General features: G+C 41.7%; 1 long non-coding RNA gene across 1 annotated transcript; it reads left to right on the top strand.

The window, feature by feature from the left end:
- Nucleotides 7108–7547, top strand: LOC8056641. Its single transcript, XR_002451819.1, has 2 exons — nt 7108–7148; nt 7259–7547. It is a non-coding gene; the product is annotated as an uncharacterized LOC8056641 (long non-coding RNA).

The raw sequence follows: 10872 nt of genomic DNA, 5'->3' as shown, positions 1-10872 counted from the left end.
TCTTTTTCTTAGTTTCTGAATAAATATGTACTTGTATCCACCAGAATAAGGACATCATTCTTATGTGTTTATTACATATCTATTTATTTGTCCCTTAAATTTTGAAGCTAGGAAAATAAATTCATTTTTGTGTGTGGGCTTTCTTATTGCCTCAACCTTTGTACAAGTTGTATCTGAACCCATGCCTTTGCAGCCGCATCCATGTCCATGGACGTGCCCTGTTAATACTTTTATCTATATGTTATGGCTTTGAAGCCTTGCATGATCTGAGAATATAATTATTTGCATTATGATACTCGATGTGGTTTGTCATTGGCCATGTATAGTCATTATTATTTTTGATGTAGCAGTCTCATTTGCTGACACTATTAAAGTTGCATTCATAAATTACATATGTTTGAGAATGGTGTATAATCTGTGATTTGGTTGAAAGCATCTGCGGTTAATTTTAATTGCTAATAGCTATCTATTCGTTCTGTCTAATTTCTATCTGAGAGATTTGATGATCTGGATAGTGTTAGGGTTTTTATTAGTGTGTATGTGTATTGTTGATAGACTGTGATTTGATGATCTGGATAGTAGTAGAGATTTGATGCATCATTAACACTGAATTTTTTTAGCTACTTAATGCAATGCTTTTAGTTTAGAATTAGTAGTGTTTGTGTTTGCTCGAGTTTAGAACCGTGAATGCAGCATGCATCATTACTGTCCAATTGTGTTGATTTGTGGTGGCTTACTGTCCAATCCTACTACTACTGCTTTTCTACTCCAACTGTACTACTACTCTCTACTAATCATACATCATGACAGTTTTATATACTGAGGCATAATTACTGTTGTTTATATAGCAGGCTGCTTATATGCCACTGCTCTCTACTACTATTTGTGGTGGCTTACTGGCATAATTTTGAATTGATGACATTTTTTGAACTGTGCTCCTCTATACTACTACTATACTCTCTCTCCTCTACTATTGTTTTGCCGATGATGAAATTGTCTAATTAAATATATTATTTTAGAATATGAGCTGATGATCCAAAACTTATGAGTAACTTGGCATCATTACTAGCCGCCTCTATAGTGTCTTCTTCTGTGTTTTTGATGGCTTGATGCTCCAAGTTCTTGATCAAATGATGCTAGACTTGTTTCTGAGGCCTTTTTTAAACCTTTCCCTCTCCTCACCTCTCCTTCCTCTCTGCTCCTTCTATCTCTCTTCTATTTTCTACTCTCATCCTCTCTCCAACACTACTGCACTAGTCTACTACTAGTGCTAGCTGCTGCTCTACTCTAGTACTCTACTAGTACTACACTACTGTTGGGGCTTACTGTAATCCTACTACTACTGCTGTTGTGCCCAACTCTACTACTACCCTCTCTATGACAGTTTTATAAACTGTGCTCCTCTATACTACTACTACTCTCCTCTTCTACTTCTATGATTTTTCTTCTCTCCTTTGTTTTGCCGATGATGAGATTGTCTAAGTCCATTCATTATATGGAATATGAGCTGATGATCAAGAACTTGTGAGGAACTTGGCATCATTACCAGCGGCCCCTATATGACCTCATCTTCTCTATTACGATGCCTTTATGCTCCAAGTTCATGATCAAATGATGATTGGCATGGTACTGAGGCCTTTACTACTTGTACTACTTTTTTTTCAAAATTTCTTGCTCGATGATACAAAAGGTGTAGTGAGACAGCATGACAGTCAAGTACCCATAGCTTCTCCTAGACCGAAAGCTTCGGGGGGAAACTAGTCTCGAATGGAGTGCCATTGGATACTAGCCTCCCCCCGAGGTTTTCGGTCTTGTAGTGCAAATGGGTTTTCTCTTAAGCTATTACTGACTGTCATATAAGTCTATGAACTATGATCACCACAGAGCAGCGGATGGCTCTATAAAGCAGCAACCCGCTAATTTGAGAGCACATGAGTTTCTTCTTCTTTTACTACTACTACTACCGATTACTAATTTGTCTCCTTTGTCTGTTCTCTCTCCTATCTTCTCCTCTCATCTGCTGCTGCTACTACTAAAGCACTGCTGCTCTCTCTTCTCCTCTCTTCAACCTACTTCTCTGTTTTGATGCCTTGATGCTCCAAGTTCTTGATCAAATGATGGTAGACATGTTTCTAAGGCCTTTTTTAAACCTTTCCCTCTCCTCACCTCTCCTTCCTCTCTGCTCTTTCTATCTCTCTTCTATTTTCTACTCTCATCCTCTCTCCAACACTACTGCACTAGTCTACTACTAGTCCTAGCTGCTGCTCTACTCTAGTACTCTACTAGTACTACACTACTGTTGGGGCTTACTGTCATTTTAATTTGTGGCTTACTGTAATCCTACTACTACTGCTGTTGTGCTCCAACTCTACTACTACTGCACTAGTCTACTACTAGTGCTAGCTGCTGCTCTACTCTAGTCCTAATTCTACTACTCTTCTCTCCTACTTCTATGATTTTTCTTCTCTCCTTTGTTTTGCCGATGATTAGATTGTCTAAGTCCATTCATTATATGGAATATGAGCTGATGATCAATAACTTGTGAGGAACTTGGCATCGTTACCAAATGATGATTGACATGGTACTGAGGCCTTCTCTGTTTTGATGCCTTCTTCTTTATTTTGATGCCTTGATGCTCCAAGTTCATGATCAAATGATGGTAGCACTGCTGCTCTCTCTTCTCCTCTCTTCAACCTACTACTACTACTACTACTACTACTAAAGCACTGCTGCTCTCTCTTCTCCTCTCTTCAACCTACTACTACTACTACTACTACTACTACTACTACTACTACTACTACTACTACTACTACTACTACTACTACTACTACTACTACTACTACTACTACTACTACTACTACTACTACTACTACTACTACTACTACTACTACTACTACTACTACTACTACTACTACTACTACTACTACTACTACTACTACTACTACTACTACTACTACTACTACTACTACTACTACTACTACTACTACTACTACTACTACTACTACTACTACTACTACTACTACTACTACTACTAAAGCACTGCTGCTTTCTCTTCTCCTCTCTACAAACTACTACTACTACTACTACTACTACTACTACAACAGCACTGCTGCTACTACTACTACTACTAAAGCACTACTGCTGCTACTACTACTACTAGTGCTGCTGCTGCTGCTACTACTACTACTACTACTAAAGCACTGCTGCTCTCTCTTCTCCTCTCTTCAACCTACTACTACTACTACTACTACTACTACTACTACTACTAAAGCACTGCTGCTACTACTACTACTAAAGCACTGCTGCTGCTGCTACTACTACTAATGCTGCTGCTGTTTCTACTACTACTACTACTACTACTACTACTACTACTACTACTACTAAAGAACACTTTATTCCTTTCATCTGTTAGAACAAATCACGAAATGACACGGACAACAAGCAATGCAGCCCGATCCAACGAACATGAAGAGCACCCTAGCCCTAGAGAGCAAGAAATACATGATCAGTTTTCTCAGGAACAATTTGATGAAGAAGTGGGCAATGGTGTAGCATTTATGCTTACTCAGGAGGAGTCTGGCGAGGAGCAAGGGGGAGAAGCGGGTGATGAAGGATCTAGCAAGGACGATGACTCAACCTCGGGATATGAAAGTCCTGAGGATCCACACCCATGTCAAACCTAGACGGAAGCCAACGACGGATGAGTTGGACAAGGACTTTGACCCAAACGAGGAGGTAGGGATATGAAGGTCACTTAAAAAATCATAAATTTTGGTAACGATATGGCTGTGTTACCTCTACTAACACTTTGACCTATTGTTTATACAGGTCCCTCCTAAACCTCCAAAAAGACCACGTCGGCGTCCGGCACGTTTCGCCGGACATGACGGGGCAAGGGAAAGGAGGGCAGAGGCAACAGGCACAGAGACTACGATTGTGGCCTCTGCTCCGCAACCTGAAGGCACAACCTCGGCCTCGACTACCAAAGTGAAAAGGAAAGGAGGGGTCAGAAAGCCAAACCACTATCCAAATGCAAAAATGGTTTATGTGATTGATGAGGTTGGGGAAGAAGGGCAGATCCTTAAGCCAAAGGAGTTCCAATCAAAATTCCGCAATGCAATTGGGGCCCTAGTCAGAGACAAGTTGAACCCATCAATCCGTAATTGGCACGACTATCCAGAGGACATAAAGGATGACCTATGGAAAAATCGTCTGTTGGTCAATTTTAATTTTAGGATTCCGGCAGAGAAGCTACCCCTAGTAAGACGACGTGCTATGAAGATGATGGGAGAATCCTTCCGACGTTGGAGGAATGAGCTGAACACCGAGTACATCAAAAAGGGGTTAACTCCGTACCATAAGTATGGACACATCACTCCTGCTATCTGGGCGTTGCTCGTGGCTGAGAAGACTGCACCAGAATCTTTGGCCTTAAGTGAAAAGAACAGCTTGCAGGCGAAGAAGAACATCCACCACCCTCGTCTAGGCCCCGGTGGCTACGAGGGCAAGGAAGAGATGTTTAGAAAGATGGAAGAGGAGGCCGTAGCTGCTGGGAATACAAAAGTAATGAAATTGAAGCCACGCACCAAGCGTTGGGTCTTTGCAAGGAATCTTGAAGAATCAGGCAGCAGTCTAAAATTTGCCAAGCTAGAGACCGAGGAGGCAGTGTCAAGGATAATGAAATATTCTGAAGACATCGAGAAGGGCTCATTCACTCCTTCTAGAGAGAAGGACGAGCTTAGCCTTGGCTTGGGAAACCCCGAGCACCCAGGCCGTGTCAGGGGGTTAGGGAAACATAAGACCTGGAAGGAAGGATTTCGAGAGGATGTGGAGATGTACAAGAAACATGGTAGAAACCGAGTGGAGAGTCTTGCCACCCTAGTGAAGACCCTAGTTGCCAAGGAACTACAGGAGCAAGGACTGTCTACTGAGCGACGGTCACAAATGGAGCCGCCTAGGGATTTGGTTCTAGTTGGTAGCCCTCCAAATGTTCAAAGCAGCCAAGGTTCCAATGCAGCCTCCGCCTCAGTCGATCACATACGGTTGCCAACTCCTTGCATCCTGTTGATTCCCATCGGTAGGGGACAGGAGATGGCTGAGGTGGCAACGGGTCTGGCACATCCTCCAATTCCAGGCGACATCTGGCACCATAAACCAGTCCCGGCCGACTATAGTAAGGTTGAGGTGCATACCGTGAATCCCGAGTACGCGAAGCATAAGATTGAACACCCAACTAGCGAGGGGATTCGTGAGCTTGGACTACTCATGAAACAGTTCATCCTCTGGTACAAAAAGGATATTGTGTTGAATGTTTCCTCGCCAACTCCAAGTGATGTACACCTGGAGAGAGTCCACCTTGAGGATGGAGCGGTGTATTCACCGTCTCATGAGGACCACTTGATGCATGAGAGGGTACCGGCTTCTCCAACCGCTGGTGAGCAAGGTGTCGAGCCAGGGCATGATGAGACGCCACATGAGCCTCAAATAGGTGAACCTTCTGTAGCTCGTGCGAAGCCAGAGCATGAGACGCCACATGTGCCTCAGAGTCCGCAACCTTCTACAGCTCGTGCCGAGCCAAAGCGTGACGAGACACCACATGTGCCTCATAGCCCAAAACCTTCTATAGCTCGTGCCGAGTCAGAGCATGACGAGACACCACATGTGCCTCCTAAGCCACAACATTCTCCAGCTCGCCCCGAGCAAGGCCATGATGAGATGGCACAGACTTTTCAACAAGCACCGCTGACACATGAAGAACTACTCCCTCTAGTATGTGAAGCTCGTGAAAAGATCCCCATCATGATAAGGTCGACAGGGTTAAAATCTTTTGTGGATATGAACGTCTCAGGTATGTACAAGTGGTATGCTCATGACCAGTTCAAGCCTGAGAACCAAGGCCCGAACAAATTTGCCTACAGGATGCCCACTGACACCTCAGACTACACAACGATAACAAAGTATCCAGATGTTGAAACCATCAAGTGGTCAAAGGATTGCCTGAAAGAATATGTAAAAGGCAAACGTTTCCTACCAAACCGGGTCTTGTGTAAGATGCCATATGGAATGAGAAGGTTCCATGATTGGTACTACTTGCATGTTTCACGTACAGAACTGAATGTGTTGGAAGCAGTAATACCTGCTCGCACATTTGGAGGCCCTGCTTCGGGTATTGCCTTTGACTTCGGCGACATCCAATCATGCTTTCACCTTAGTTCAATGTCGATGAATCTGATTCGCACTTGGTGCCGGTAAGTCCTCTTCCTCTTGATATGATCTGAAAGTAACCTAGTTGGATTTTGCTAAAACTAACTTACGTCATGATTTTTAGAATGCAAGCAAACTTTATGAAATCTACACGCTCAACGAAAGCCGGGTATGTAGACACTATGCCTATAGCACAAATAAATTTTAATTACCCATCGAGATGGGAATTGGATGCGCCACAGCTAGCTGCTGGAGGGACGTTGGCGGAGAAAGAAAAGATCCGTGCGGCCAAAATAAGAGAAGAATCTCTTAAGGTTGCGGCGTGGATTGCCGTATGTTTAAAGAATCTCCAACACTTCGAAACAATATGGATTCCATACCACTTCAAGTAAGTTCGATTAATTGTATACTTAACGATTGTTCGGTTTATCTTATTTTGATGCAAAGGTACTTATGTGTTTATTTAAAATTGTTGTAGCAATCACTGGATAGTCATAGGTCTCGATGTCGGGATGAACATGGCATGGATTTGTGATTCTGCAGATTTTGACCCTCACACATATAAAGACTTCATGTCAATTCTCATTATGTAAGAAAATTTGTAATCCTAGTAACCTTATATGATTCACTTTAATATCGACTTCTGCATACTATAAGTCACATCGATTCTCATTCAAACAGAGCATTCATGGTCTATGTCAAGAATCACAAAGGAAGGCACGATCCAGGTCTGGGGAGCCACTTGCGTTTCAAATCTCTATGTTCGGTAAGTGCGACTTAGTTTGGCATAAAATTACTAATTTTTTCAGTACTTATACTTGACACATCTCCATTTGCAAATTGAAACAAAGTTTCCCAAGCAAAGGCCAGGGAGTCTGCATTGTGGATACTATGTATGTGCTTTCATCAGTAACACAAAAGGCTACAGGAGACACCCTGAATTGGTAAGTTTGAATCTCTTAGTGGGTTGTAGTATGAAAACATAGTATTTCTCACTTAGCTTTGCAATCTCTTCTTTACACTAGACCTAAACTTGTCTTTTACGATCTTGTAGTGGAAAGAAGAAAAAGGACTAAAAAGGGATGTCTACAGGGATGATGACCTCTTAGAGATTGTCGGTGACCTTTGCAACTTTATAATGGACCATGTTGTTTATTACAAAGGTGATTACCATAACCCACAGTCCGACTTAGGTAGCAATCCTCTTTACCAGCACCTCCGTCAGTGGGATAGGCTATGTCTAGGTCGTTGATTACATGTGAACTTGTTGGAATGGACTGTGATCGATTTGTATTAGTACCTGAAAAATTTCGGACTCTTTTGGATGGATTTGGACATGGAAACATTTTGGACTTGAAATGTGGTGCTGTGTATATGTATGGATATTTATGTTGTGAATCTGTGATGTTGAGAATCTGATTATATATGTATATATGTATGTGGTGCTGTGCTGTGCTGTCAACTCGATTATTGTAATTTTTATTTTTTTTTTGAAAAATAACTGTAGGGACGGTTCTAGATAGAGCCGCCCTTGCAAATGCAGACAATAGAGGCGGCTGAGACACAAGCCGCCCTTACTAAGGCTCACTATAAGGGCGGCTGGAAGCACCAACCGCTCTTACAGTGGGCCACTGTAAGGGCGGCTGTTGTTTCCAACCACCCTTACAGTGGGCCACTGTAAGGGCGCCTGGTGTTGAACCGCCCTTATAGTGAATTCCACTGTAAGAGCGTTTGCTTAAGGGCGGCTGGGCCAACCGTCCTTACAGAGCTTATTTAGCCGCCTCTGCAGTTCCTGATTGTAGTAGTGTTATCAACTAAATCTGCTAGTTAATTAGCAGTGTTTTTCTTACAACAAATCAGCGAACAATATTTTTTATCATGGTTTCTCGCCTCGTTATAAAAAAAAGGCTGAGCGTGCGCATCTATAAAAAAAAAGAAACACGTGTGGAACTTAGGTGTATTGGAGGATACAATTAGAACATAATTGCTATCATAATATTGATGTTCCAATATCACGTTCAAATATATATTTTTTGTTACACATTCATACTATAATTATCATGATATTATATTTCTTTCGCGCAACAATTATCTTGATATTATATTTCTTCCATGCAAAACAAAGGCATTTATCTAGTATATATAGAAAATAGTATCGGTGATTGTATCTTTAAATAAATTTATTACGAAATATGTTCCAAAATAATACTTATTATACATCATAAACATAATTATTTATTTATTATATACTTATTCAAACTTAAATATGTATGAGTTCTTGAAAAACATGTTGTGCACTTATACTTCCTCCGTCCCGCGAAGAATGCCATTCTCGTTTTTTCAAGAATCTAAAAACGTTTGACTGTTTTTAATGCATACGAATCCCTAATGCTATTTTTTTGACCGAGGGAGTAACTTTTGCGGCTGAGAGAGGAAACGGTTGTGAAAGCGGCACTCCCAATGCTAGAAACTGTAAAACATACGGACTTTCTAGAAGAAAAGGAGAAGGAGGAATCCTAATCCTAGTCCGTTTGTATGTGGGCTCTTATCAAAACTCTTAGGCCTTGGCAGGACTATATATACGTGGGAGATCTATGTTGAGAATAGTCTCCCTATCTTGTGTCTATTTGTTCTTCTACTTTCATTTACTATGTTGATCATGAGAGACAGAGAGGGAAAGGTCCGAACCGCTGGCAACATGTTTTATAACACGTTATCAGCACGGCAAGCTCTACGTCGACATCGCCGTTGAAGCCGCCGCCGACCTTCGACGCCGACGCTCATGCCGCCGACGTCCCGAACGTGACTACTTCGACGACGTCGACATCTCGACGTTGTTAGCGGAACGGATCTGCTACTTCTACCTGCTACTAATCTGCATTGCATCGACATACACAGTCGTCGTCAAGCAGACAGATCTACGACAATGCCAAACGCTCTACGCGGTATGTATCTACTGACCACTGCCCTACGCGGTATGTGAGGTAGATCAAATTGACATCCTTTAAAAGGTATGAAAAATATCTCGCAGATTGTTTGTTTGTGCTGGCCTTCGAACTAGCCTATACTTCAGCAGTGTCGTATAGATTTTGTACATATAGTACATATACTGCAAGAAGCATGATGAAATATGATCTGCTAGGCACTAATAAATAATCAGTCGAGAAGGCCCGAAGTCTTGTACGACATGCGCCATACTCATACATGGATGTAATAATAATAATCTTCAATTTAGTCTCATATACATGCCCACATACATGAAGTATGTTATGAGAATTATCCTCTAAACAAACATGCAAGATTATCTGCCCGAGTTCCAGCCTCTAATGGTTGTGTTCTGTTTACACATACTCCCTCCGTCCCAAAATAAGTGTCGTTTGCGCTTCCCAAGAAATAACTTTAACTAAATATATAGTAAAAAATATTAATATTTATAGTACATAATTAATATCATTGAAAAGATCTTTAAGTTGAGTTTTTTTAACAAATTTATTTAGAGACACAAATATTGCACATATTTTCTACAAATCGAATCAAACTTGTGGCACGAAAACATAAAACGACACTCTTTTTGGAACGGAGGGAGTACGGCCGATCAGATACACGGCAGGAGGCAGCCGCACTTGCCCCACGGCGTCAGCACTCAGCTGAAGGGATACGCCGCAGACGTCGCGTGCTCACATGGCTCATCCATGCGCTGCCGCTGGCTGTCGGGTTAGTTAAACATGACGGATTAAAAAAAAACTTGCTACGGTGCCACATAATCTTGGCACATGTATACGTATGTACAAATACGCATGCTTGTAGCATCGTATTCGGCACATGTGCATACAGTAGCATCTAGTATGTACTACTGGCTGTTATTACATCAATGTTTGAAGTGGGCGAGTTTTCCAAATTTTATTAGCGAAACATGAAGTTTCCTTAATATGACCAGTTTTAAATCATGCAACATCTACCGGATGTGAAATCATACACTAAGTATATATGCATGTTGAGCTTGCATGCTCACTAGCTCATAAATCGCACGACTAGTTTGGAGTCCCATTGGTCGCCATTGTCGATAGCGAGAGCCCTAATGCAACCTGCAGTTGCTCCTCCGCCATCTATATGCATCTATATTGTCACACTGTGGCTCACACTACTACAGAAAATATTTTTACAGGCGACGCTAAAGGCATCTTCACAGGCGGCCGAGCACACCGCCTGTACCAGAGGTCAGTACAAAATGGACCACAGTACAAGCGGTGCTGTGTGAGCCGCCTGTGAAAATATTCACAGGCGGCGCACCTAGCCAGCCGCCTGTGTAAATGAACTTTTACACAAGCGGCTGACACTGTGAGCCGCCTGTATAAATGTAATTTACACAGGCGGCTCACACTACACCGCCTGTACTGTAAATAATTTTTTATATATATATATTTCAAATTTTAATTTTTCCCACCAAACACAGTGCTAAACACCATATATATGTGTATATATATATACACACACACACATCATACATATACACCACATATATATATTATAGAATTGTAAACATGAAATCAAACATCAACCATAAAATTACATATATACACGTCAATTAATGCATGTTATCCGCACAACCATACAATGTTTACATGTCATTTCGCTTCAGATTTAGACCTGCTATGTCTGTCAGCACTC

The sequence above is a fragment of the Sorghum bicolor genome, chromosome 4, assembly GCF_000003195.3.
Source record: "Sorghum bicolor cultivar BTx623 chromosome 4, Sorghum_bicolor_NCBIv3, whole genome shotgun sequence".
NCBI lineage: Eukaryota > Viridiplantae > Streptophyta > Magnoliopsida > Poales > Poaceae > Sorghum > Sorghum bicolor.
This window is presented reverse-complemented; position numbering and strand designations above follow the sequence as displayed.